Here is a 27,153-nt window from a genome sequence, read left to right on the forward strand (position 1 = left end):
CTTTTTAGGTCTAGTATGGTTTTGTTCATTTCCATCATCTGTTTGGATGTGTTTTCTTGTTTTTCTTTAAGGACTTCTACCTGTTTGATTATGTTATCCTGTTTTTCTTTAAGGATTTGTAACTCTTTAGCTGTGTTCTCCTGCAATTCTTTAAGGGATTTTTGTGCTTCCTCTTTACTGTCTTCTACCTGTTTACCAGTGTTCCTTTGTATTTCTTTAAGTGTGTTATTAACGTCCTTCTTGAAGTCCTCTACCATCATCATGAGATATTCTTTTAGATCCGTGTCTAGCTTTTCCGGTGTGTTGGGGTGCTGTGGACAGGGCGAAGTGGGAGTGCTGGGTTCTGATGATGGTGAGTGGTCTTGGTTTCTGTTAGTAAGATTATTACGTTTACCTTTCGCCATCTGGTAATCTCTGGGGTTAGTTGTTGTCATTGTCACTGTTTAAAGATTGGAGCCGAAGCTGTGTTCCACTCACCAGAAGTCTCAAAATCCTGTGGCAGGGGTCGTGGGTAGCTGGCGGGTGTCAGCCGACCCTGCGCTCTAGCTACCCCGGTGCTGGTCCGACCGGAAGAGGCCTGTGGTCCTACTCAGGCCGGTTTTCTGCTTCCCTAACTAATGCAGTCTCAGGTCCCGCGCACAATTGGATTGGAGCAGAAGCTGTGTTCCACTCACCAGAAGTCTCAAGATCCTGTGGCGGGTCCAGTCTGGACAATCTTTATGGGAAAAAAATGCTAGATGTAAGCTAAGGTCATAATACCTGATCTTAAATTAATACGTCAGTAGTAATGAAACTGTATGCTACTACCATGAAAAAAGATACATGCAGCCATAGAATATTCTATATATACAGAAATGAATGCGTACATTTATAGCTATGAATTTTGGCAAAATACTAAGAATATACACTGGAGGAAAATAGTCATTTTAGTGAGTGGTGCTGGGGAAGCTGAATATTCACATGTAAGAGAATCAAAGAAGTCCAAGTTTGATACAGTACAATAATCACCTCAAGGGCTGGCAAGATGGCCCAGTGGGCTATGGAGCTTTCCATGGAGCCTGAAGATCTACCAGGTTCAACCCTAAAGTGGAAAGAGAAAAACCTCATTCCACTGACGCCGTAGGTATATGCTCTTTCCACTTGCCATACACATACATACATACACACACACACACACACACACACACACACACACACACACACAAAATCACACACCACACACATCACCACCACCACCACCACCAACACTATTAACAATAACAGTACTAATCTCAGCTTGAATGGATCAAACACCTTAACTAAGATTTCGAACTTAGAAACTTCTAGAAGAATGTACTGGGAAGTACTCAAGATACGTGCACAGGCAAGGGCTTTCTGATAGTACTCCAGTAGTTCAGGAAACAACAAGCTTAAAGAACTGTCTATGGGTAAGGTTAATCTATGAAACTGTGGAAACGTGGGCAGATTCTCCGGGCTTAGGGAATTGCATCAACTACTTCTGAATAGCCAAAGAAACAAGAATAAGTAAAAAGCAAAAACTAATATTCAGATCTTGATATAATAACTTCTAATTATTCATGTTGAGTAGGTATTAATATCCACACACATAAAATACATAAAAATTACATATGAAGGGACAAATAGTTTGATCAATAAACCAACATGTGACCCAAACACACAGTTTGCAGATGAAAAAACAAATGTCCAATAAACATATAAAAAATGACTCAATATTTTACTCACTAGGGAAATGCTAATGAAAACCCCAGTGCAGTTGGACTTTGCTCACGTCACAGTGACTTCTGTCAAGATAACAAAAGATGCTGCATGTTTGTGAGGATGCGGAGACAACTGAACCTTATACTGTTTGGAAATCAATGGGCCACTTTTGCTCTACAACTACCAAATGTTTTAATTGCAAAATGAGTGGATGTATTTCATTACATTAGTGGAAGGCACTGGAAATTCTTCAGGTTAAGAAACACAGGAACGCGAGTGATGAAGTTCATGACAAAGAGCTTCTAAGCTAAGCATAAGTTTCCTTGCTTAAAGAACTGTCTTTCTGTAAAGCTAATCTAGGAGACTGTATCTTTACTATAGCGTCTGTGGAAAGGTGGACAGATTCTCGGAGATCATTACCAAAGCTGAGCTGAGTGGCTACCACATTTTCTACTCAGTGTTATATTGGATGTCCCAGACAAGTAGGGAAAGTAGGGAAGAATCTATTATTTGCACTGAAAATCAATAAATAAAAATTATCGTATTTATTCATAGTTTATACTCCTTTCCATGTAAGAATGTCTAAACAAGTTTGAAACTTATCAGCATTTACAAATGAGTTAGCAAGTTTTGTGCAAAACTTTGCATTAAATACATTTTAGGACAACATGTACAATCGCATACACCTTGAAAATGAAAATTTAAAATGTATCACCTATTGTAGCATCAAAGATAAAAGATGAAATTCCATGAATAAATAAAAATGTGAATGATGTGAACTATGATAAGAATAGCTATGACATTTTTGAGCAATGAAAAGATCTATTCCATTGAATATTATGATTTTTCTTTTACAGGGACAACAGTTATGATGGAATGGCATGGCTGTAGTAATAGACTAAGAGAAGCAGAACCACACAAATATAGACCTTGATTTAGAACAGTTATGCTGCTGTCTTGCAGTGAGAAAGCATTTATTAAATGCATGGAAAGCAAACTAGATTCCCATATGTTTTTAAAAAACAACCGTGACCCCTGCCTATCTTCATTAAAAAAATCATTTACAGATGTAATAAAATGATCACAATCAAAATAACAAACCTTATGGAAAATAAGCTAGATAGTACTAACCCAATCTCAGAAAAAGAAAAAAGTTTTAGACAAGAAACAACAATAATCACAAAGAGGAAGATTGGCACTTTATCTATACTCAACTTGATAAAATGTCTGGCTTTATCACAAACCATCAAAAGAGTAAAGATATAAGCCAAATGGTGAGAGGTGTTTGCAATATATGTAACAAAATCCAGTTTCCTGAATAATAAACTTCTACTGATCAATAAAAAAGATAGTCCAATGGAAAAATGGAGAAAAGATAAATAGAAATTCTACCCAAGGATGACACATCCCACTTTTATTAGCAATAAACAAGTGTGTGAAAATACAAATCAAAACCAAGAAGGGATAACACTATAAAATGATAGATTTGCTAATTTTCAAATCTGTTACTAATGAATTTTCATAATGTTTGAGATGAAATTTGTTATGTTCACATGGTGCCCTATGATATGGCAATGGGAAGGAGCACACAGCTACTCCATCCAGAGTGCCGAAGACCCTTCAAAGACGAACACTAAGTAAATGGGTCCAAGCACAAGACTTAATCTGTGACTCACAAGTTTCTGAAGCAGGCAGAGTTAATCTCTAGAGTTTAGGAATTAAGATTAGGTCTCGGGACCATAAAGAAAAACAGTTGGTTACTGTCTTAGGACTCCCCCTGTTATGATAAACACCATGGGAAGGGGTTTATTTCACCTTATAACTTACAAGTCTATCATCAAGAGAAGACAGGGTAGGAACATGGAGGCAGGAATTGGAGCAGAGACCAAGGAGGAACACTGCTCACAGGCTTGCTCCTCATGGTTAGCTCAGCCTACTTATACCTTCCAGGACCACCTGGTTAGGGAGGTGTTGCTCACAGTAAGCTGTGCCCTCCCATATCAATCAAGAAAGTGACTCACAGACGTCCCTATGGGTTGGTCTGGTGGGAACATTTTCTCAATTAAAGTTCTCTCTTCCCAAATGACTCTAGCTTGTGTCAAGGTGCTATAAAACCAGCCAGCACAATTATAAACTACTTAAATCTTTGCCAGTGATTTTTCTCTGCAAGCTGGGAGGGAGGAGCTGTTGGAGGCTGCTGGATCTGGGAAGTGTTTGCCTTGACTTGGGGGCAGTCACACAAGGGCTCACATTATGGGTATTACTTCTGCTGTTTTCTAGGCTGTTTAGGATTAAAATCTCTGCTTGGGATGCTAATCAAGTGCTGAACCACTGACCTACATGTCAAGTTTTCATTTTTGAGTCTTGACCCAGGGTCTCACTGTGTAGCCTAGGCTGGTCTTCTGCTTTCAATCCTTCTGCCTTAGCTTTGTCATAGCTGGGATTACGGCAAGTTACAGGAATGCGCTGCCTTGCCTGGCTCAGGTAGTAATATTTGCTAAAGTGTACACTGTATTTCCTTTTCTGTCTCTGTGACATGGTTTTGCAGCAAAAAACAGGTGAAGCCAAGTTCAGAGACAAGGAATACTCACCCCCATTTCATTCCTTCTGTCTTCTACTTTTTTTCTTTCTGTTTTCGATCTTAGTATCATTAGGTCAATATTTCCTAAAACAAATTCATGTAAAAATAAAATAAACACCTTCCCTCAAGAATTCTTTCTCTCTTTTCTAAAACAAAACAAAACGAAACAAAAACAAACAAACAAATAAAAAAACCCACCTCTTTTATTCTCCCAAGAAAAGTACTGTGGAAGGCAGGTGTTGGGAAGAAAGAACTGGCTGAAGTTGTTTGTCCCCTTGGGGCTTTTCTGTGGTAAATTACATATTCTGTTTGTTTTTGCCACTGTGTGGGTAGAGGGAATAACACTAGGATTAGAAGCTTCAGAGGCAGTGAATAAAGAATGTACTCCTTAATAATGATAATGGTGTTGCATGCATTTCCTGAATTAAGTGATATTACCTACTCTAGTTGTTTGAATAAAAATGGCTCCCATAGGCCCATGGGATGTGGCACTAATAGGAGGTGTAGCCTTGTAGGAATTGGTGTAGCCTTGTAGGAGAAAGTCTGTTACTGGGGGCTGGGCTTTGAGGATTCAGAAGCTCAAGTCAGGCCTAGTGGCTCATTGTCTCTTCCTACTGCTACCTGCAGATCCAGATGTCAAACTCTTAGCTACCTCTCCAGTAAAATGTCTGGACAATGCCGTGCTTCCTATCCTAGTGATAATGGACTAAAGCTCTGAACTGTAAGCCAGTCCCAATGAAATGATTCCCTTTCTAAGAGTTTCTGTGGTCATGTGTCTCTTCACAGCAATAAAACCCTAATTATGACCCCCACCTACTTGCAAATGTAGGTTCATCACATATTTCTTCATTCCAAGGCCTTGGAAAAATAAGATACACTCCCACAAACCTCTAAGAGGACAAGAGGTCTCCACCCATGCCAGCAAACCTGAAAGTCTCACTGGTTTTGTTCACATTTTTAAAGTCTCTTCTGGGAGGAGCCTGTTTAGAAACATGCTTGGTGCCTGGCCCTTCTGACTCATTGACATTTTTCTTCTACCTTCTGAGCCCTAGGGAAGGTGACAGAAAATGAGAGGGACCAGGAAAGAACTGACAAATCATCAGACAGCCATGAACATCTGACTTACTGATGAGACTGTGGAAACATAGGCTTGGAATACCTACATGAGTCCAAGGAAGGTTTGACTACCCCCAGAAAGTCAGTGCATCAGACTCTATTGGCACAAGAGTTATTTATTTCCCAGAAGCGTGTCTGCCTCATGTCTCTGCCATGCGCACTCCCTGGCGAGGAACAGTGCGTGGGAGCTGTCGACTCAGTGTGAGAATCCAGACGGATGCTAAACCTTAGGAGTTGGGCCCGCAGCCATCTATGCTCCCTGTGACTCTCTCTCTCCTGCTATGGCAGTAGTTTCATGGTTGCCATAGTGAGGAAAGAGCGGAGAGGTGGGATTCTGAGTATAGTTTCCAATGCCTCCCTTGGGCGGGGAACTTAATTGCTGGCTGAATTCTTCCTATATCTTTAAACATCACCTTGAGGAATGAACATAACCTAGTTCCTAAACCCAAAGGACAGAACTCCAGCTGCTCAGATCTTTTCATTGTCCTTAAGGATGTTTGTCTGAGGTTTCTGTTGTGAAGGCACCCCAAGTCACACCTGAATCCAGGCTCTGGGGGAATGGAGAGGCTGTCATGACAAAGTAGGGGCCATACATTGTGCTGTTTATGTCTCCACATGCTCAGGTATATAGCATAGCACTCACCATGGCCAGAAAAAGACAATCCTACTGTACTGCCATGGTGAGATACCACACATGGAAGTAGCATTGGTAACATGAGCTGATAGCACAGGGCAGGGAGGAGGGAATTGCGACTGCATTGCCATTTCATTGTCTCTCTTTGGGTCTTGTTGTTTATTCCACAGGAGACTTTCTCAGAAATCCTCTTCTTCTCTTCTCTTCTCTTCTCTTCTCTTCTCTTCTCTTCTCTTCTCTTCTCTTCTCTTCTCTTCTCTTCTCTTCTCTTCTCTTCTCTTCTCTTCTCTTCTCTTCTCCCTCTCACCCCTCTCCACCTCTCCCCTCTCCTTCCCCCTCCCCCCTCTCCTTCTCCCCTCCTTTTCTCTTCTTTTCCCTTCCCCAGAGCACAGAATGTCTTTTACTTAGAACCTCTAAATGAACAATCTGCAAGGATCCAAGGCTTCAGTGTCAAAATTCATGGTCAACTTTAGCCAGACTGGGAGAGCTATAACTCATCTGGCAGCAGGAGAGACCTATGAGAAGAATCTGGTCTTAGGAGAAGATGAAGTATATTCAGTGTGAGGACCTCAAGGTTTTAAGTGGAGCATTCTGGAGCAGCACAAGAACTTGTCCTGAAGATGTGGGAATTATCATCACAGGGCATATCCACTCATTAACCAGTGATAACTGGACCACTCTCAAAACAGTTGGGATCATGTATTGGAAAATCTCTCTTCAGGGAATAACTAATCTCTCCAAAAGGTGAGATATTGGTATGTTAGACGATAATCTGGCATTATTTAGGTAGAAGGTTGAAACAGTTGAAGAATTGTGCTGCACATGTGTTCTTAGCAAGTCAGTAGACAAGTTAGACACTGTAAGTTCCTTTTCTCACAAAGAAGGATAAAGCATGTTAGGCTACAAAACATAGACTTTTGCAGAAATCTTTAAAAATAGGGAAAAAAACGAAGATACTCCAAATAAGTGTACTCCACTGGCCACAAGGTGCCGAGAAGAGAGTGTGGAAGCCAAGTTCAGATTTGGTTAGAGATACCCCGGAGTGTTATAGTTGTCTCCACTGGAGGCATAGTTCTCCACCTATTTGACTTGTACATTCCTTTCCTGGAATCAGTGTAGCCTAAGACACTTATGCTTAGATCAGAAGCCATTAATCTGGGAAGGTTGTTCCACCACCTGGTAGGGGTAGGATCTTGAACAGCAAAGACACTTCATATTCCTGAGTTCCTATCTCTCATCTCTAAAACATCCTTCCATGTTGATTCAAAAACAGTCCTCAAACTGCAGTAATGGTAGTTATTATAAATTCTGACCACTTTGATGTGCACAATCTTTCCACATTTTCTGAATCCTGAAAGACAGCTAATCCTGTATCCCTCGTTTTGACCTATCTCCACAATCTGCTACCTTGACCTACCTCCACTATCTGCTACTGTCTCTTAATAGCTTCACAAGGTTGTGGAAGCTTCTGAATTTGAACTAAAACTTGCTGAAGACCTGGGCCTTGTCTTAGACACTCACTGGATGCTTTGAACATTGTAGGTCCATAACAGGTACACAAAAAATTGTTTCTGTGATTGATTTATGTATCTATGAGGACCAATATAATCCCAAAGTGTTCTCAGAGGAAATAGATCTTGGGGTTGACATTGACGGATGAGTGAGTAATGACAAGAGGGGTTCAAGGGACAGAGTGGCTGGTGAGGGCAATGATAGGATATTGTGACAGTTTCTTTTTTAACTTTTTACTTTTCTGGCCGCTGATCCCCCTAGAACATCTAGCAGGTTTTGAAGTCATTTATCACCTTGGTGCTTTGTGAGAAAAATCAAATGGAACAAAACTGAAAGAGAAAAATCTCCATCCAACAGCTGGACGGCTTAGTTATTTTTAGGGACAGGAGAAGCCAGTGTTTGGGACTCAGCAAAACACCCCACTCTGCTCGGAGTTCCAGTGCCTGGAAATGCATGGGTCTAAGCATTTTCTCAGCTGCAACTCTCTAGCACGTGTGAGTTGAAGGGAAACTCAATCCATCTGTTTCTCATTCATTTACATTGAATTCATGATCCCACCATGGCTTTTGGATGGAGACATTTTCCATGATTTTACAGAAAATGTCAATGTACTGTTGAATTCTCTTTAGTAAGCTGAGGTTAAGCTTGTCTTTATGGAGAACCCAAGAAGAATGGAGAATGTTTTGGGTGCTTTGCACCTCAGACTTCCCATACTCTGCATATCTCTTGAGGATGCTTGGTGGCTCATAAAGTCTGACCATTTTGGAAAGAGAACATCAAGGCCTCCACAAGGTCTCAGATCTCTTGTCCTTGTTTCTGGCAGAGCCTCAGAGATGGCCCATGAGAGGAAGAAACTGCTTCAGAGGCAATTTGGTCAGTAGACTAATTATGGGACAAAGAAAGTTTTGATCCAGACATTGTGTGACCTTGAGCAAAAGCAATTCCTTTTCTGTTCTTTAATTCCCCAAAATGTGGTAGGAGAATGATAATGCAGACTTTGATTCATCTCCTGGAAATGGCTCATGTGGTTGAAATGTGGGTTGTGATTTTAGGAAACAACATTACCACAGAGAGAGGGCTGAGTAGATGGCTCAGTGGGTAAAGTGATTGCTGCAGAAGCCTGAGAACCTGAGTTCGATCCCGCAGAATTTGTGTGAAACAATCTGTGTGTGGCAATGTGCACATCTAATCTCAGTTACAGGGAAATGGAGGAAGCCGGGGACTCACAATTCATCTTCTTTAGGGAAACTGCCAAGCCCCAGGTTAAGGGAAAGAACATGTTTCAAGAAGTGTGGTGGAGCCTAGGTGAGGAAGTTCAGCTGACTTTGACAGCCTCTGCATACATGCGTTCCCCCTCAACACCCTACCATATGTATGCATGTGTATGTATGTGAACAGGCACACTCACAAGCACATGCACACCCCCCCAAAGATATTATTATTTTCCAGAAACCAAAAGGGAAGTCTTGATCTCTTTGGTGGAGTATACATTGAGTAAGCTATCTTTAGCATGAGCACAGACAGTCCCAAATTGTCCATTCTCATTCTTATTCAGACTTAGTAAAGTAAGTTTGTAACTCAAGTCCTGAGTGATCATGACTGATCCACAAATGAAGAAGGTTTCTTGTAGCAGCATTTTATCTGATACATCCTCTTAAACAGACACTGAAGGGGATCTGTGTCCATGCCCAAACAGACATAGCTAATGTTCCACTGTGGGAGAAATGTGCACACTCTCCACAGAACGAGACGATGAAAAGCAACTAGGGAACTCCAATGTTCTAAATGAAGTGTGGCTCATTTGTAGTTTTCATAACCAGAAGTGGTGAGGTAGGTAGCAGCGAGGAATGCTTGGGTGGGTCTTAAGCAGAAGAAAGGCAAGTTGAATGGATCTGTTTGAAAATGGGTTGGAGTAGAAGGAAGTCACTTGAATTCTAGCTGTTATCAGGTTAGCTCTCTTCCCCCCTTTCCAATCTCCTATTGCAGAAGGTAATATGAAAATGGAACATGTACTTAGACAAGCTTCTCTTCCTCCTCTCCTCTTGAGTACATTTTGCTTGTGTTTGCATTCCCTGGCTTTGGGAAAGAGAGATTAAGGCACTGGCTGCCAGATCGGCTATTCTTTCCAGATGAGTTACCCAAAACTAGCATGAAAAAAGAACATGAGAAGAGAAGAGGAGGAAGAAAAGGACTAAGAGCAGACAGGCAGGGGGCACATTTTAGGGTTCCAGGAAAAGCAAAGTACAAGAGTTTGATGGTAGAGGCTTGGAAAATGCATCAAAGAAAGAAAATGGGGTCCCAGGGGCAAGAGGAGAAGGCAGTGTATGTAGCAGGGAGGGAAAAGAGCAGAGTAAAAGGGAGAGGAGGAAGCTGGGGAAAGCTGTAGATTTTGAGGTCCAAGCCAGAGCAGCTTCCCAGGCCTGCAGTCTGGCCGGCTGTTTCAACATCTGCATCCTGGTGGGGTGTTTCCAAATGAAGATGCCTCTTCCCTGAACCTCTCCATCCACAGGGCACCTGCCCACTCACACCCACCCACAGCTCTCACTCCTCCTCCTGTCACTGGTGCCCAGACTGCCCAATCAGCAATGGATGTGGCCAACCCCAGGAGCAACCAGAAGAAACATTTGTGATTGGCCTCACAACTCAGACTCAGGAGCAGATGACCAGCTACATCTTGCTCCTGTGACCTTCATTTGAATAATTCTAAGTCCATGGAAAGATCAGGGAAGATGGAGTCAGAGTTTAGATGACAGAGTCATTGAGTTGCATCCAATCCTAGCTACTATATTTTAGGGACTAGTTCACTGGTGATTTGGGCAGAAAAATCAAACACTTTTATTTTGCCTTTTCGCCCGTGACTTCTGGATTTAGGTAGAAAGAATTTAGATTGATACCATTTTTCAACATTTTAGGCTTGAGATGGATCATGGAGAGAGTCCCACCTTTGTGACTGGAGTGGGACTGGGGGGTTCCAGATATAACCTCCAACCTCAGAAGGAGGAAAAGCCTCGTGTCCCAACCATCCTAGCTTCCCTAGTGTCTGTTTGACCCTTCAAACGATTCAAAGGATTCACTGTCCTTGGGTATCACCATCAGCCAACACCCCATGGCTTCTCAGCTGGTGTAGAGTGTAATTAACCTCTGATAATCGCCAGTCAGATGGAGAAATGTTCTTGGTCAGCTCTTCTCTGAGATGTTACACTGGAATGGCCTCTCTCCCCTTCTGCAGGTGGCTAATCTTCCATTCTTTTTTTTCCCACCCCCATCTTGCTACCTTGACTTGCCAAACATCCAGGAAGATGTTTGTCCTGGACAGAAGAGTCAAGATACACTACCTTTCATGGTCTTACCTCATCATGGTGGTAGGTGATAGGTGAATATAGAGAAGTACTCAGGCTCTATGCAGAGAACATATGCTAGAAATTGACAGTTTGTTAGAACAGACCTTAGTGCCTACTGTGGGACCTCATGCTAGAGGGGCTTCTGTAATATACTTTCTATGGCTTTCCAGGTCCAAATTGCTAGATGTCGTGTGAATTTTTCTAGGGAGAAAAGAACACATATTCATTCACTCTAGGTAGGGCACTGATGGTAGACGAAAGAAATCAGTCCACACAGGTCTAACTTAGTGATACAGCGATTTTATTGAGGTTATCTACAGAAGCATGAGTGACTCATGGGCAGCTGTATCAACTGAAAAACCCTCCCAGCATGGTGATGACTCAGGATAGATGCATCTCTGCAACTCTCTGCACAGCTAGCAGTCAGCTCAGATGATAGAAGAGCCTCTTCTCCCTAGCACTTGTTACTACTTATGTAACCTTGGGATGGACTCCCACAAGCACACTGAACCTTGTAAATTTCATGTACTTCTGAGTCTTATGAATCTCTCTCCTCCCTCAAGGAGAGAATGCCTTGATTTGGAGGAGAAAGCTATGCAACAATGAGTACCATCTAGCCCCACCTAGACTTTCCTTAACATACTATCTGTCTTGGTAAGGTGCTATACTGGTATGCTGGCTAGTTTTATGTCAACTTGATAAAAACTAGAGTCATCTGAGAGGAAGATAGCCTCAGTTGAGAAAATATGTCCATAAGATTGGGCTATAGGCAAGCCTGTAGGGCACTTTCTTTCTCCCTCCCTCCCTTCCTTCCTTCCTTCCTTCCTTCCTTCCTTCCTTCCTTCCTTCCTTCCTTCCTTCCTTCCTTCCTTCCTTCCTTCCTTCCTCCCTCCCTCCCTCCTTCCCTCCCTCCCTCCCTCCCTCCCTCCCTCCCTCTCTCTTTCTTTCTTTTCCTTTTTTTCTTTAAACAATTTTTATTAGATATTTTCTTCATTTACAATTCAAATGCTATCCTGAAAGTCCCTTATACCCCCCCCCACCCGCCCTGTTCCCCAACCCACACACTCCTGCTTCCTGGCCCTGGCATTCCCCTGTATTGGGACATATAATCATTGCAAGAACAAGGGCCTCTCTTCCCAATGATAGCTGATTAGGCCATCTTTTGCTCCATATGCAGCTAGAGACATGAGCTCAGGGGGTACTGGTTAGTTCATATTGCTGTTCCTCCTATAGGGTTGCAGACCCCTTCAGCTCCTTGGGTACTTTCTCTAGCTCCTCCATTGGGGCCCTGTGTTCCATCCAATAGATGACTGTGAGCATCCACTTCTGTATTTGCCAGGCACTGGCATAGCCTCACACAAGACAGCTATATCAGGGTCATGTCAGCAAAATGTAGGGCACTTTCTTAATGAATGATTAATTGAGGAGTACCAAGGCCATTCTGGGTGGTACAGTCCTGGGCTGATGGTCCTGAGCACTTTAAGAAAGTATGATAAGCAAGCCATAATGAACAATCCAGTAAGCAGAATTCCTCCATGGCCTCTGCAACTTCTCTAAGTTCCTGCCTTGTTTGAGTCTTGCCTTGACTGCCTTTGCTAATGAACTGTAAAATGAAAGCATAAATGAAATAAGCCCTTTCCTCCACAAGTTGCTTTTAGTCATGACATTTCATCACAGCAATAGAAATCCTAAGATACCCTCTCATAGGCTCCCTGCTTCTGCCAAGAACCTCTCTAAAGGGCAACTGTTGGGGGGTGGGGACAGACTCCTCCTCCTCCTCCTCCTCCTCCTTCTTCTTCTCCTCCTCCTCCTCCTCCTTCTCCTTTTCTCTCCTTCTCCTTCTTTCTCCTTCTCCTTCTCCGTCTTATCTAAACCAAACACTGAGGTTCTCCTGGAAATTTGGGGTCTCCGCCAATATATTGAGATTTAAATCTCTTCTCTCTCTCTTTTTTTAACCAGTATTTAATCTCTGAGTTGGCCTTCCCAAAGGTGCCCATTGGCCAAGGGCATTTATGTGCTTCTTAGAAGAACAGTTGAAACTGGAGTGGGAGAGTATTGGAAGAGCAGGCAGTCAGACTTGAGAAAATGCCCAAGGTAGGTCAGTGTGGGGTTCACTGTCCCCACACTACAGTGAGTGTAATTTAGCATAAATTCATATCAGCTGACCTATAAGGCAGGAATGTTGAAAACATTTTTTTTGTTGTTGTTGAAAACATACTATATAGAATTGGATCACTTGTTTTCTCTCAGAAAAATCCTGGCAGGTATACCATATTATTCTATTCACCAATAAGGACACCAAGTTCAGAAAGATCATGAAAATGGCCTGAGGTCACTCAATACAAATGGTGGGGCTAAGACTTTGACTTGGATAAGGGGAAGTCATATATTTAAATCTTACCTTCTCTGAGGTGGAGCTCTGATTCCCATTGAAGGGAAGAAATGAGGGCATGGCTCCTTCTCTGCTCTCCATAGGACCACCATAGCAAATTCCAGATTCCATTACTAGGAAGATTGCACCTTCTCATACCTTTTCCCCTCTGCCATGTGTTTTGAGTTGCTGTAACATGCATGGATAAACCAAGTAAGATATTTCTGATATCCTTGTCATAGCCTATGATAAGCAGTCACTGGGTTATCAGCATGGCTATGTCTTGTGAACATTTCTGAGCTGTCTATTTGCATGACTCTGACATAAGCAAACTTGGTGGAAGGGTGTGGCAGGAGAACGGTAAATTTCAGAACTTTTCTGCCAGGGTTTAGTTAGGTTTATGGAGTACAGAAGAGTGTGGAGTATTGGATGGTAGCCCACATGAACACAGAGGCCAGGTCCCTGACCTTAGTCCAACATTCTTATCCCCAACCTAGGTACCAGAGAACTTTCTGGTTATTTCTCAGTTTACCCTTGTTTATATACCCTGACACTGGTGTCAACCTGGACCCATTCTCTTTCACTCTTTGCTGACTGGCATAAGCATCCTTTTTTTTTTCTCAGATGATATTTCCCATACAATTTCTTCTGTTTGCTTAGTGGTCTCTTGTGGGTTTTGCTACTGCTTCATCGCTGAGCCACTAGATCCCATTTCATGTCTCCTACCTAAGGCTCCTTGCAGTCTGCCATTGGGCATAGGGTCTTCCTGAGTGTGCCATTTTGGGCACTTTGTCATCTCCCAGAGTGATTCTTAAGACTGGAAGGTACATGATGTCCAAAGGAACATGCCATTGAATGCCTCATCTCCCGTGTGTGATATGCTCTTGGTAGGGTCAGAAGCAGAAGAGTGTGTTGTGATGGCTGCCAGTAATTTTGTTCAGGATCTTCTTTTGGGCCCAGTTCTACCTTAAATCTGATTCATGGCTGGGATGGAGGTACAGTTATAATAAGTGTCCTGTTGGCTTTAGAGAGCTCATCCTCCATGGGCTACTCTTGCTTTACTCTGGACCAGTCATGGATTACTGACTATTTTCAGATGCTTCTGCAGGAATTTGTTCAGTCCCTCATGAGATAGATGTCTAATTGGACCGTCTCATTTTCATTCCATGAGGTTTCCAGAATTGTCTTAACTCCAGGTGGCTACAGTGGAGAAGCCCCCACATCAGCCCTCTTGCCTCTCATTCCTTCTGTTCTGTCTGCTGTCAGGTTTGCACTGAGTCTCTTCTCTTGCATTGCATCTGGGACAGGGAAAATGTGTGTCCCTTCCCACTTCTGCAGCCACTGAAAAACCCTATTTCTCTTTTAGGGTCCAGTGGATCCTTCGTTGCTTCAAGAAGTGTTTCTTGATAATTCAGTCTGCACAGTTTAATGCCTAGGATCTCTGGTGGGAACCACCCAGAGGATTATGGGACGACTTCATCTCCTGGTTATATTCTGTCTGCTGCCCCAGATGCCCTTCACTGTATAATTAGTATCTCTTGCTTTTCTCAAAGTACTCACTGCTTGGCCTATGGTCAGTGAACTTTGGATATCTGGCTCATATCAGGGTTGGGGGTGCAGGTAGTCTAGCTACCAGCAGGGGATTAACCCCTTTTTTGTGCTGACCCTAAATTTCACCTTGGTTCATTAAGACTCTGCAGGAAGTCTGAGGATCTGGTTTCTTCTGTTTGCAAATCAGTCCTGTTATGGCCCTCACCCCTCCTCCTGAGCTTCACAGCTCTGTAAGGACAGAGTCTCCTGCCTTCCAGGTGTTTCTCTGCACCACTATGGAAGAAGATGTGTGGATTTTGCCAAAGCTTTAAAAGTGGCAATAAATAACAAAAAATTCAGCATACCATTCTGCATATTTTATAACTCCATCTAATAAAGAAATAATCTAAGATGGCACCTGCTAAGAAAACTTAGTTTATTGAAATATGACTGTAATATAGAGAAAGATGGCTCACACACGGGGCTGCATGATATTAATGCCCTATTCTTCAGCTGGTGTGTTTAAAAGAAGTCTCTCATGTATTTTATTTTATTTTATTAGAAGCCATAACATTAGCTTTTAAAGACATTGTGAAAGAAAGAAGAAAAGAGATTTGGACTATTAAAAGAAATCCTTAGCAAGTAGTCTTGTTCTTTTCTACAAATGAAACAAACTAAACAAAAAAAAAGTTTTTTTCCCCCATAAACATTTTTTTCTTGGCTGGAATATTAGGACAGTATATTAAACTCCCCCAAAAGGAGGCCCCAGAACTATTTACATAATAATGCCTCCATTGTGGTTGTGACAGATGGGCTTCACTGACACAGACATACTGTTAGGGGCTCCGCAATAGATTAAAAAACACCACAATACTGTGCAACATAATAAAAGTGTATTGTAATGTACATCATAACTTGTGGCCAAGGTTAAATTTGCAGACAGAGTATGGAAGTCGTATTCCATTACATGAAATAAATGTTACATAGAAAAGCATTAAAGATGAGTTGACTTAACCATTTTTTTTAGTTTATATTTTATTCTATTTTCTTGGCACCACTTATGCAATATGTTTTTAATCACATGAAATGTAATTGTTATGAGCCTCTTACCTCCTGCTTGGACTGAAGGACAGCCTGGGACCTCCAGAATTGATTAGCTTAGTAGGGTCATGTTTTAGGAAGCTGGAGGTGTGCTCTATCAGAGAATGGTTGCGATATGTTTCCTGGGTTAGTCCGTAGTGGTCTCTGAGGGCCTCTTTCAATTTATGGGGAAATTTGGGGCACTGTAATTCTGGGGACAGTCTATTCATTTGAAAGGCAAAAAAGATATGTGAGCAGAAACTAACATGTACTGTCCCATGCATGGGTGAACAGGAGAAGGGAGGTTTCTTTGATATTGGTTTGTTATCTAAACCACAGACTTTGGTTCTCCTTTGTACTCCCAAACTCACTCTAAGTGTACCATAATTCTCTTCAAGTATTAAAGAGAAAGTAGTGGTTTACTTCAGTCAACAATTATTGGTATTTATACCTTGAAGGCAAAGATGAATGTATATATGTCTGACTACATATATATGTGTGCAGGTGTGTGTGTGTGTGTGTGTGTGTATGTATGTATGTATGTATGTTTGTACTATGCCCATGTGTAGGCACCCATGTGTGTGCACCATTATGTGTCTGTGTACCGGGTGTGTCTCTCTGTGTGACAGGTGTGCATGGGCACATATGCATATTCATTTCCTCTCATGTAGGTCATCAGTCAATCTCCCCCATTGTTGTTTTGCAGGTGCCGTCTATTTTAAAAGCGCGTCCCTCATTGGCCTAGAACTTGCTATTAGGATAGGCTGACTGACTAATGTCCCAGAAATCTTCTTTCTCCAGCTCCCCAGTACTGATTTGGAGGCCATGCCATTATACCAGACTTCAAGTCATCATGCTTACACTGCACTGAGTGAGTCAACTCACCACCCCAGGGAAAAATACATGTTGGAGCTTTTCTTGAGACCCTTAGTAGAAGTAGCCCTTTTATAATAGATTCTCTTTCCCTTGGGACAACTTGGGAAGTTTAGATTGCACTGTTTAAAGGAGATGGCTTTCTGTTCAATCAAAGGGCCCAATCAATGCAGGCTGTAGTCCTGCTTTAAACAAATGACGTTAACCTTGATTTAAACAGTCTTTAGTTCTGATACCTTTAGCTAATTGGAGCCAGCAATGTCTCAGAAGACACTGGAAATTCCACAGAGAGCACAGTGTCTCAGGACCTATGGAAACTTTGGCAGTTTAGGGGTATGATTCTAATTACTGTCCTTCCTTGGGAACCATGCAAAAGTGTGCTGGAAGACAGGTATTCAAGAGACTGCAACCCAGGTATAAGTGTGGTTGGGAGAGTTCTATTTGGATTTAGCTGGATCACTGCCTATTTCTGTGTCAGGCTTGACTATCAACATTGAGTAGTTCAGAAAGTTGACAGCTGGGGATGATTTTTTTTTTTTGTGAGAAAACAGCACCTTTTTTGGGGGGGGGGAGGGGGCAATACTACCTTCTTTTTTTTATTAGATATTTTCTTTACTTACATTTCAAATGTTTATCCCCTTTCCTATTTTCCTCTCTGAAATCCCCCTACCCCTCTCCCCACCCTGCTCCCCAACCCACCCACTCCAGCTTCCTGGCCCTGGTATTCCCCTATACTGGGGCATATAACCTTCAGAGGACCAAGGGCCCCTCCTCCCATTAATGACCAACTAGGCCATCCTCTGCTACATATGCAGCTAGAGACACGAGTTCCACCATGTGATTTCTTTTGTTGATGGTTTTGTCCCAGGGAGCTCTGGGGGTACTGGTTAGTTCATATTGTTATTTCTGCTATGGGGCTGCAAACTCCTTCAGCTCCTTCGGTACTTTCTCTAGCTCCTTCACTGGGGACCCTGTGCTCTATCCAATGGATGGCTGTGAGTATCCACTTCTGTATTTGTCAGGCACTGGCAGAGCCTCTCAGGAGACAGCTATATCAGGCTCCTGTCAGCAAAATCTTGTTGACATCTGCAATAGTGTCTAGGTTTGGTGGTTGTTTATAGGATGGATTCCCAGGTGGGGCAGTCTTTGGATAGTCATTCCTTCAGTCTCTGCTCCGAACTTTGTCTCTGTAATTCCTTCTATGGGTATTTTGTTCTCCCTTCTAAGAAGGAACGAAGCATCCACACTTTGGTCTTCCTTCTTGAGTTTCATGGGTTTTGCAAATTGTATCTTGGGTATTCTGAGTTTCTGGGCTAATATCCATTTATCAGTGAGTGCATATCATGTGTGTTCTTTTGTGATTGGGTTAACTCACTCAGGATAATATCCTCCAGATCCATCCATTTGTTTAAGAATTTCATAAATTCATTGTTTTTAATAGCTGTCCATTGTGTAAATGTATCACATTTTCTGTATTCATTCCTCTGTTGAGGGATATCTGGGTTCTTTCCAGCTTCTGGACATTATAAATAAGGCTGCTATGAACATAGTGGAGCTTGTGTCCTTATTACAAGTTGGAGCATCTTCTGGGTATACTGATATTGCCCAGAGATATTGCTGGATCTTCTGGTAGTACTATGTCCAATTTTCTGAGAAACCACCAAACTGATTTCCAGAGTGGTTGTATGAGCTTGCAATGGAAGAGTGTTCCTCTTTCTCCACATCCTCACCAGCATCTGCTGTTACCTGAATTTTTGATCTTAGCCATTCTGACTGGTGTGAGGTGGAATCTCAGGGTTGCTTTGATTTGCATTTCCATGATAACTAAGGATGTTGAACATTTTTTTAGGTGCTTCTCATCCATTCAGTATTCCTCAATTGAGAATTCTTTGTTTAGCTCTGTACCCCATTTTAAAAATAGTTATTTGTTTTTCTGGAGTGCAACTTCTTGAATTCTTTATATATATATTGGATATTAGACCCCTATCAAATTTAGGATTGGTAAAGATCTTTTCCCAATCTGTTGGTTGCCATTTTGTCTTATTGACAGTGTCCTTTGCCTTGCAGAAGTTTTATGAGGTCCCATTTGTCTAAAGTGATTAAGTTTTGAATTTTATTTCTGCAGTTGATAGGATGTCTAGTATCACCTGACTCCACAGCTACTTACATGAAAACATCCAAAGTACTAGGAAAGGCTCTTTGTTATTATAAACAGTGGTTAGTAGAACTATAATACAGACCACAAGGAAGAGCCTTGTGAAATTTAACGTTTTCTGGTAAAATCATTAACAATGTAAAAAGAAACAGGTGAAACTAATTTTATTTAACTTTTAATTGTAATTTCATATAGCTAAATCATTCTAGCTTCAGCATAACATCACTATGATTTTTATCAGCAAGATTTTTTCTTATCATTCTAGAAGTTCTATGTTTATTTGTATTGTACTTAACACAAATTATAATTGGGACTAGTTGCAGAATTTCAATGCAGAGAGAACACGTGTTTCCAAGATATGGTTTACATTGAATATCAGACCATCCAAAAGGAGTAAGAATAGAATAGAGTTCCTGGTAGGGGGTGGCAAAAATAAAGATTGAGAATAAAAATGAAGGCCATACACTATGGGTATTAAGGAGCTTCCAGGTTAGGACAGACTGGAAGAACATGGTGAAATGGCCTTTGGGTGTTGCACAGTATCTTTTTATCAGAGACCAAGCTTCAAATACCCCTAAAAGAAAGTATCTTACCAAAGAGGACAATAGCTTACTCAAAATAAGTATGAAATAAGATCACAGACAGGCTGGGGATATGTGACAATCACATGATAACTCTAAGAAGCTCAGGGAAATAGGAGCCGTCAAGGTCATCCATCTATTGTAGAGATTTGTCCTAGGAATAAAGCTGGATAGAGATTTCCTCCAATCTTGAATATTTTCTTTTTTTTTTGATTTTTAATATTTTTATTACATATTTTCCTCAATTACATTTCCAATGCTATCCCAAAAGTCCCCCATAGCGCCCCCCACTTCCCTACCCACCCATTCCCATTCTTTTGGCCCTGGCATTCCTCTATATTGGGGCATATAAAGTTTGCAAGTCCAATGGGCCTCTCTTTCCAGTGATGGCCGACTAGGCCATCTTTCGATACATATGCAGCTAGAGACAAGAGCTCCGGGGTTCTGGTTAGTACATCATGTTGTTCCAACAATAGGGTTGCAGATCCCTTTAGCTCCTTGGGTACTTTCTCTAGCTTCTCCATTGGGAGCCCTGTGATCCATCCAATAGCTGACTGTGAGCATCCACTCCTGTGTTTGCTAGGCCCCGGCATCGTCTCACAAGAGACAGCTATATTTGGGTCCTTTCAGCAAAATCTTGCTAGTGTATGCAATGGTGTCAGCGTTTAGAAGCTGATTATGGGACGGATCCCTGGATACAGCAGTCTCTAAATGGTCCATCCTTTCATCACAGCTACGAACTCTGTAACTCCTTCCCTGGGTGTTTTGTTCCCAATTCTAAGAAGGTGCACAGTGTCCACACTTTGGTCTTCATTCTTCTTGAGTTTCATGCATTTATCAAATTGTATCTTATATCTTGGGTATCCTAAGTTTTGGGCTAATATCCACTTATCAATGAATACATATTGTGTGAGTTCTTTTGTGATTGCGTTACTTCACTCAAGATGATGCCCTCCAGGTCCATCCATTTGGCTAGGAATTTCATAAATTCATTCTTTTTAATAGCTAAGTAGTACTCCATTGTGTAAATGTACCATAATTTCTGTATCCATTCCTCTGTTGAGGGACATGGGTTCTCTCCAGATTCTGGCTATTATAAATAGGGCTGCTATGAACATAGTGGAGCATGTGTCCTTTTTACCGGTTGGGACATCTTCTGGATATATGCCCAAAGAGGTACTGCTGGATCCTCCGGCAGTACTATGTCCAATTTTCTGAGGAACCGCCAGACTGATTTCCAGAGTGGTTGTACAAGCTTGCAATCCCACCAACAATGGAGGAGTGTTCCTCTTTCTCCACATCCTCGCCAGCATCTGCTGTCACCTGAATTTTTGATCTTAGCCATTCTGACTGGTGTGAGGTGGAATCTCAGGGTTGCCTTGATTTGCATTTCCCTGATGATTAAGGATGTTGAACATTTTTTCAGGTGTTTCTCTGCCATTCGGTATTCCTCAGGTGAGAATTCTTTGTTCAGTTCTGAGCCCCATTTTTTAATGGGGTTATTTGACTTTCTGGAGTCCACCTTCTTGAGTTCTTTATGTATATTGGATATTAGTCCCTTATCTGATTTAGGATAGGTGAAGATCCTTTCCCAATCTGTTGGTGGTTTTTTTGTCTTATTGATGGTGTCTTTAGCCTTGCAGAAGCTTTGTAGTTTCATGAGGTCCCACTTGTCAATTCTCGATCTTACAGCACAAGCCATTACTGTTCTATTCAGGAATTTTTCCCCTGTGCCCATATCTTCAAGGCTTTTCCCCACTTTCTCCTCTATAAGTTTCAGTGTCTCTGGTTTTATGTGAAGTTCCTTGATCCACTTAGACTTGACCTTAGTACAAGGAGATAGGAATGGATCGATTCGCATTCTTCTACATGTTAACAACCAGTTGTGCCAGCACCATTTGTTGAAAATGCTGTCTTTCTTCCACTGGATGTTTTTAGCTCCCTTGTCGAAGATCAAGTGACCATAGGTGTGTGGGTTCTTTTCTGGGTCTTCAATTCTATTCCATTGGTCTATTTGTCTGTCACTATACCAGTACCATGCAGTTTTTATCACAATTGCTCTGTAGTAGAGCTTTAGGTCCGGCATGGTGATTCCACCAGAGGTTCTTTTATCCTTGAGAAGAGTTTTTGCTATCCTAGGTTTTTTGTTATTCCAGATGAATTTGCAGATTGCACTTTCTAATTCGTTGAAGAATTGATTTGGAATTTTGATGGGGATTGCATTGAATCTGTAGATTGCTTTTGGCAAGATAGCCATTTATACAATGTTGATCCTGCCAATCCATGAGCATGGGAGATCTTTCCATCTTCTGAGATCTTCTATAATTTCTTTCTTCAGAGACTTGAAATTTTTATTATACAGATCTTTCACTTCCTTAGTTAGAGTCACGCCAAGATATTTTATATTATTTGTGACTATTGAGAAGGGTGTTGTTTCCCTAATTTCTTTCTCAGCCTGTTTATTCTTTGTGTAGAGAAAGGCCATTGATTTGTTTGAGTTAATTTTATATCCCGCTACTTCACCGAAGCTGTTTATCAGGCTTAGGAGTTCTCTGGTGGAATTTTTAGGGTCACTTATATATACTATCATATCATCTGCAAAAAGTGATATTTTGACTTCATCTTTTCCAATTTGTATCCCTTTGATCTCCTTTTGTTGTCGAATTGCTCTGGCTAGGACTTCAAGTACAATGTTGAATAGGTATGGAGAAAGTGGACAGCCTTGTCTAGTCCCTGATTTTAGAGGGATTGCTTCAAGCTTCTCACCATTTACTTTGATGTTGGCTACTGGTTTGCTGTAGATTGCTTTTATCATGATTAGGTATGGGCCTTGAATTCCTGATCTTTCCAAGACTTTTATCATGAATGGGTGTTGGATCTTGTCAAATGCTTTTTCCGCATCTAACGAGATGACCATGTGGTTTTTGTCTTTGAGTTTGTTTATATACTGGATTACGTTGATGGATTTCCGTATATTGAACCATCCCTGCATCCCTGGGATGAAACCTACTTGGTCAGGATGGATGATTGTTTTGATGTGTTCTTGGATTCGGTTAGCAAGAACTTTATTGAGGATTTTTGCATCAATATTCATAAGGGATATTGGTCTGAAGTTTTCTATCTTTGTTGGGTCTTTTTGTGGTTTAGGTATCAGAGTAATTGTGGCTTCATAGAATGAGTTGGGTAGAGTACCTTCTGTTTCTATTTTGTGGAATAGTTTGTGAAGAACTGGGATTAGATCTTCTTTGAAGGTCTGATAGAACTCTGCACTAAACCCATCTGGTCCTGGGCTTTTTTTAGTTGGGAGACTATTAATGACTGCTTCTATTTCTTTGGGGGATATAGGGCTGTTTAGATCATTAACCTGATCTTGATTCAACTTTGGTATCTGGTATCTGTCTAGGAACTTCTCCATTTCATCCAGGTTCTCCAGTTTTGTTGAGTATAGCCTTTGGTAGAAGGATCTGATGGTGTTTTGGATGTCTTCAGGATCTGTTGTTATGTCTCCTTTTTCATTTCTGATTTTGTTAATTAGGATGCTTTCCCTGTGCCCTCTAGTGAGTCTGGCTAAGGGTTTATCTATCTTGTTGATTTTCTCAAAGAACCAGCTCCTTGATTGGTTGATTCTTTGAATAGTTTTTCTTGTTTCCACTTGGTTGATTTCACCCCTGAGTTTGATTATTTCCTGCCGTCTACTCCTCTTGGGTGAATTTGCTTCCTTTTGTTCTAGTGCTTTTAGGTGTGTTGTCAAGCTGCTAATGTGTGCTCTCTCTAGTTTCCTTTTGGAGGCACTCAGAGCTATGAGTTTTCCTTTTAGAAATGCTTTCATTGCGTCCCATAAGTTTGGGTATGTTGTGGCTTCATTTTCATTGAACTCTAAAAAGTCCTTAATTTCTTTCTTTATTCCTTCCTTGACCAAGGTATCATTGAGAAGAGTGTTGTTCAGTTTCCACGTGAAGGTTGGCTTTCTATTATTTATTTTGTTATGGAAGATCAGCCTTACTACATGGTGATCTGATAGGATGCATGGGACAATTTCAATTATTTTGTATCTGTTGAGGCCTGTTTTGTGACCAATTATGTGGTCAATTTTGGAGAAGGTACCATGAGGTGCTGAGAAGAAGGTATATCCTTTTGTTTTAGGATAGAATGTTCTGTAGATATCTGCCAGATCCATTTGATTCATAATTTCTCTTAGTTTCTCTGTGTCCCTGTTTAGTTTCTGTTTCCATGATCTGTCCATTGGTGAAAGTGGTGTGTTGAAGTCTCCCACTATTATTGTATGAGGTGCAATGTGTGCTTTGAGATTTACTAAAGTTTCTTTAATGAATGTGGCTGCCTTTGTATTTGGAGCATAGATATTCAGGATTGATAGTTCCTCTTGGAGGATTTTACCTTTGATGAGTATGAAGTGTCCCTCCCTGTCTTTTTTAATGACTTTGGGTTGGAAGTCAATCTTATCAGATATTAGAATGGCTACTCCAGCTTGTTTCTTCATGCCATTTGCTTGGAAAATTGTTTTCCAGCCTTTCATTCTGAGGTAGTGTCTATCCTTTTCTCTGAGATGAGTTTCCTGTAAGCAGAAAAATGTTGGGTCTTGTTTGTGTAGCCAGTTTGTTAGTCTATGTCTTTTTATCGGGGAGTTGAGTCCATTGCTATTAAGAGATATTAAGGAAAAGTAATTGTTGTTTCCTGTTATTTTTGTTGTTAAAGTTGGCATTTTGTTCTTGTGGCTGTCTTCTTTTAGGTTTGTTGAGGGATTACCTTCTTGTTGTTTCTAGGGCGTGGTTCCTGTCCTTGTATTGGTTTTTTTTCTGTTATTATCCTTTGAAGGGCTGGATTCGTGGAGAGATAATGTGTGAATTTGGTTTTGTCGTGGAATACTTTGTTTTCTCCATCTATGTTAATTGAGAGTTTGGCTGGGTATAGTAGCCTGGGCTGGAATTTGTGTTCTTTTAGTGTCTGTATAACATCCGTCCAGGATCTTCTGGCTTTTATAGTCTCTGGTGAAAAATCTGGTGTAATTCTGATAGGCTTGCCTTTATATGTTACTTGGCCTTTTTCTCTTACTGCTTTTAGTATTCTATCTTTATTTAGTGCATTTGTTGTTCTGATTATTATGTGTCGGGAGGTATTTCTTTTCTGGTCCAGTCTATTTGGAGTTCTGTAGGCTTCTTGTATGTTCATGGGCATCTCTTTCTTTAGATTTGGGAAGTTTTCTTCTATAATTTTGTTGAAGATGTTTGCTGGTACTTTGAGTTGAAAATCTTCATTCTCATCCACTCCTATTATCCGTAGGTTTGGTCTTCTCATTGTGTCCTGTATTTCTTGGATGTTTTGAGTTAGGATCTTTTTGCATTTTACATTTTCCTTGATTGTTGTGCCGATGTTCTCTATGGAATCTTCTGCACCTGAGATTCTCTCTTCCATCTCTTGTATTCTGTTGCTGATGCTCGTATCTATGGTTCCAGATTTCTTTCCTAGGGTTTCTATCTCCAGTGTTGCCTCATTTTGGGTTTTCTTTATTGTGTCTACTTCCCTTTTTAGGTCTAGTATGGTTTTGTTCATTTCCATCATCTCTTTGGATGTGTTTTCCTGTTTTTCTGTAAGGACTTCTACCTGTTTGATTATGTTATCGTGTTTTTCTTTAAGGATTTGTAACTCTTTAGCAGTGTTCTCCTGCAATTCTTTAAGGGATTTTTGTGCTTCCTCTTTAGTGTCTTCTGCCTGTTTAGCAGTGTTCTCCTGTATTTCTTTAAGTGTGTTATTAAAGTCCTTCTTGAAGTCCTCTACCATCATCAGGAGATATGCTTTTAGGTCCGTGTCTAGGTTTTCCGGTGTGTTGGGGTGCCCTGGACTGGGCGAAGTGGGGGTGCTGGGTTCTGATGATGGTGAGTGGTCTTGGTTTCTGTTAGTAAGATTATTACGTTTACCTTTCGCCATCTGGTAATCTCTGGGGTTAGTTGTTATCGTTGTCACTGTTTAAAGATTGGAGCAGAAGCTGTGTTCCACTCACCAGCAGTCTCTAAATCCTGCGGCGGGGGTCGTGGGTAGCTGATGGTATCCTGGTGCTGGTCCAGCCGGAAGAGGCCTGTGGTCCTACTCAGGCCGGTTTTCTGCTTCCCTAACTAATGCAGTCTCTGGTTCCGCGTGCAATTGGATTGGAGCAGAAGCTGTGTTCCACTCTCCAGAAGTCTTAAGATCCTGTGGCGGGTGTTGTGGGTAGCTGGCGAGTGTCAGCCGACCCTGTGCCCCAGCTGCCCAGGTGCTTTTCTGACCGGAAGAGGCTTGTGGCCCTATGTAGGCCAGGTTTCTCTCTCCCCAACCAGAGCAGTCTCAGGTCCCGCGTGATTAGACTGGAGCAGAAGCTGTGTTCCACTCACCAGCAGTCCCAAAATCCTGCGGCGGGGGTCGTGGGTAGCTGGCGGTTGTCAGGCAACCCTGCGCTCCAGCTACCCCGGCGCTGATCCGGCCGGATGAGGCCTGTGGCCCTACTCAGGCCGGCTTCTGCTTCCCTAACTAATGCAGTCTCAGGTCCCGCGCGCAATTGGATTGGAGCAGAAGCTGTGCTCCACTCACCAGAAGTCTTAAGATCCTGTGGCGGGTGTTGTGGGTAGCTGGCGAGTGTCAGCCGACCCTGCGCCCCAGCTGCCCCGGTGCTTTTCTGACTGGAAGAGGCTTGTGGCCCTATGTAGGCCGGATTTCTCTCTCCCCAACCAGAGCAGTCTCAGGTCCCGCGTGATTGGACTGGAACAGAAGCTGTGTTCCACTCACCAGCAGTCCCAAAATCCTGTGGCGGGGGTCGTGGGTAGCTGGTGGGTGTCAGGCAACCCTGCGCTCCTGCTACCCCGGCTGATCCGGCCGGATGAGGCCTGTGGCCCTACTCAGGCCGGTTTCTGCTTCCCTAACTAATGCAGTCTCTTGAATATTTTCAAAGTAACTTCAATACTTCAAGCTTGTTTTGTTTTAAAATCAGCATGCTTCCATATGAACCTATGCAACCTTACATATATATTCTCTGGGTTCTACTTGCAAGATGTTCTTTCATTTGCAGCACACAGACATCCTCCATCCCTATCAGCACACACAGATATCCCCCACTCCCAGCATCACACACATCATCCTCCACCACCCTCCAGCAGCACACACAGATATCCTTCACCCTATCCTGAAGCACAGACAGACTCCTCCACCCTACCCTGCAGCACACACTGGCATCCTCCCCCTACCCTGCAGCACACACTGACATCTTCCATCCTACCCTGTAGCACATACAAACATCTTCAACTCCACCCAGCAGCACACACACAGGCATCCTCTACCACATCCAGAAGCACACATAGACATATTCTATTACCCCAGCAGCACACACAAATATTCTGTGCTCACATAGGGCTCTAGCTGCATGAGTGTGGGTGTTCCTTAACCCCCCCAGCAGCACAAACAGATATTCTGTCAACACACACACACATACCACACACACCACACACAGACACACACACACAAACACACACACACACCACACACATCCATATATGCACTTGAACATCCAAAAACCACACATGCCTTAGCATGTAGAGAAAACTGCTCTCATTTGAGAGCAATGAATGAATGAATGAAGGTTCAAGGCCAAGGCTTTTGATAAAATTGCTAATCAGAT

At 42.0% G+C, this 27,153-nt stretch overlaps 1 long non-coding RNA gene across 2 annotated transcripts in view; it reads left to right on the forward strand.

Annotated features, from left to right (window-relative positions):
* The window catches only part of LOC115029844 (uncharacterized), a 143,735-nt gene that overhangs the window by 77,587 nt on the left and 38,995 nt on the right, over window positions 1–27,153 (forward strand). Inside the window, exon 6 of one of the 2 annotated variants that reach the window (XR_015046033.1) lies at window positions 6,436–6,794. The exons of the other annotated variant lie outside the window; for it this stretch is intronic. This is a non-coding gene — a long non-coding RNA (uncharacterized LOC115029844). The remainder of the gene's footprint in view (window positions 1–6,435; window positions 6,795–27,153) is intronic. 2 annotated transcript variants of the gene reach the window in all.

Source organism: Mus caroli, unplaced genomic scaffold, assembly GCF_978045245.1.
Source record: "Mus caroli unplaced genomic scaffold, Mus_caroli_1 scaffold_19, whole genome shotgun sequence".
Lineage (NCBI taxonomy): Eukaryota > Metazoa > Chordata > Mammalia > Rodentia > Muridae > Mus > Mus caroli.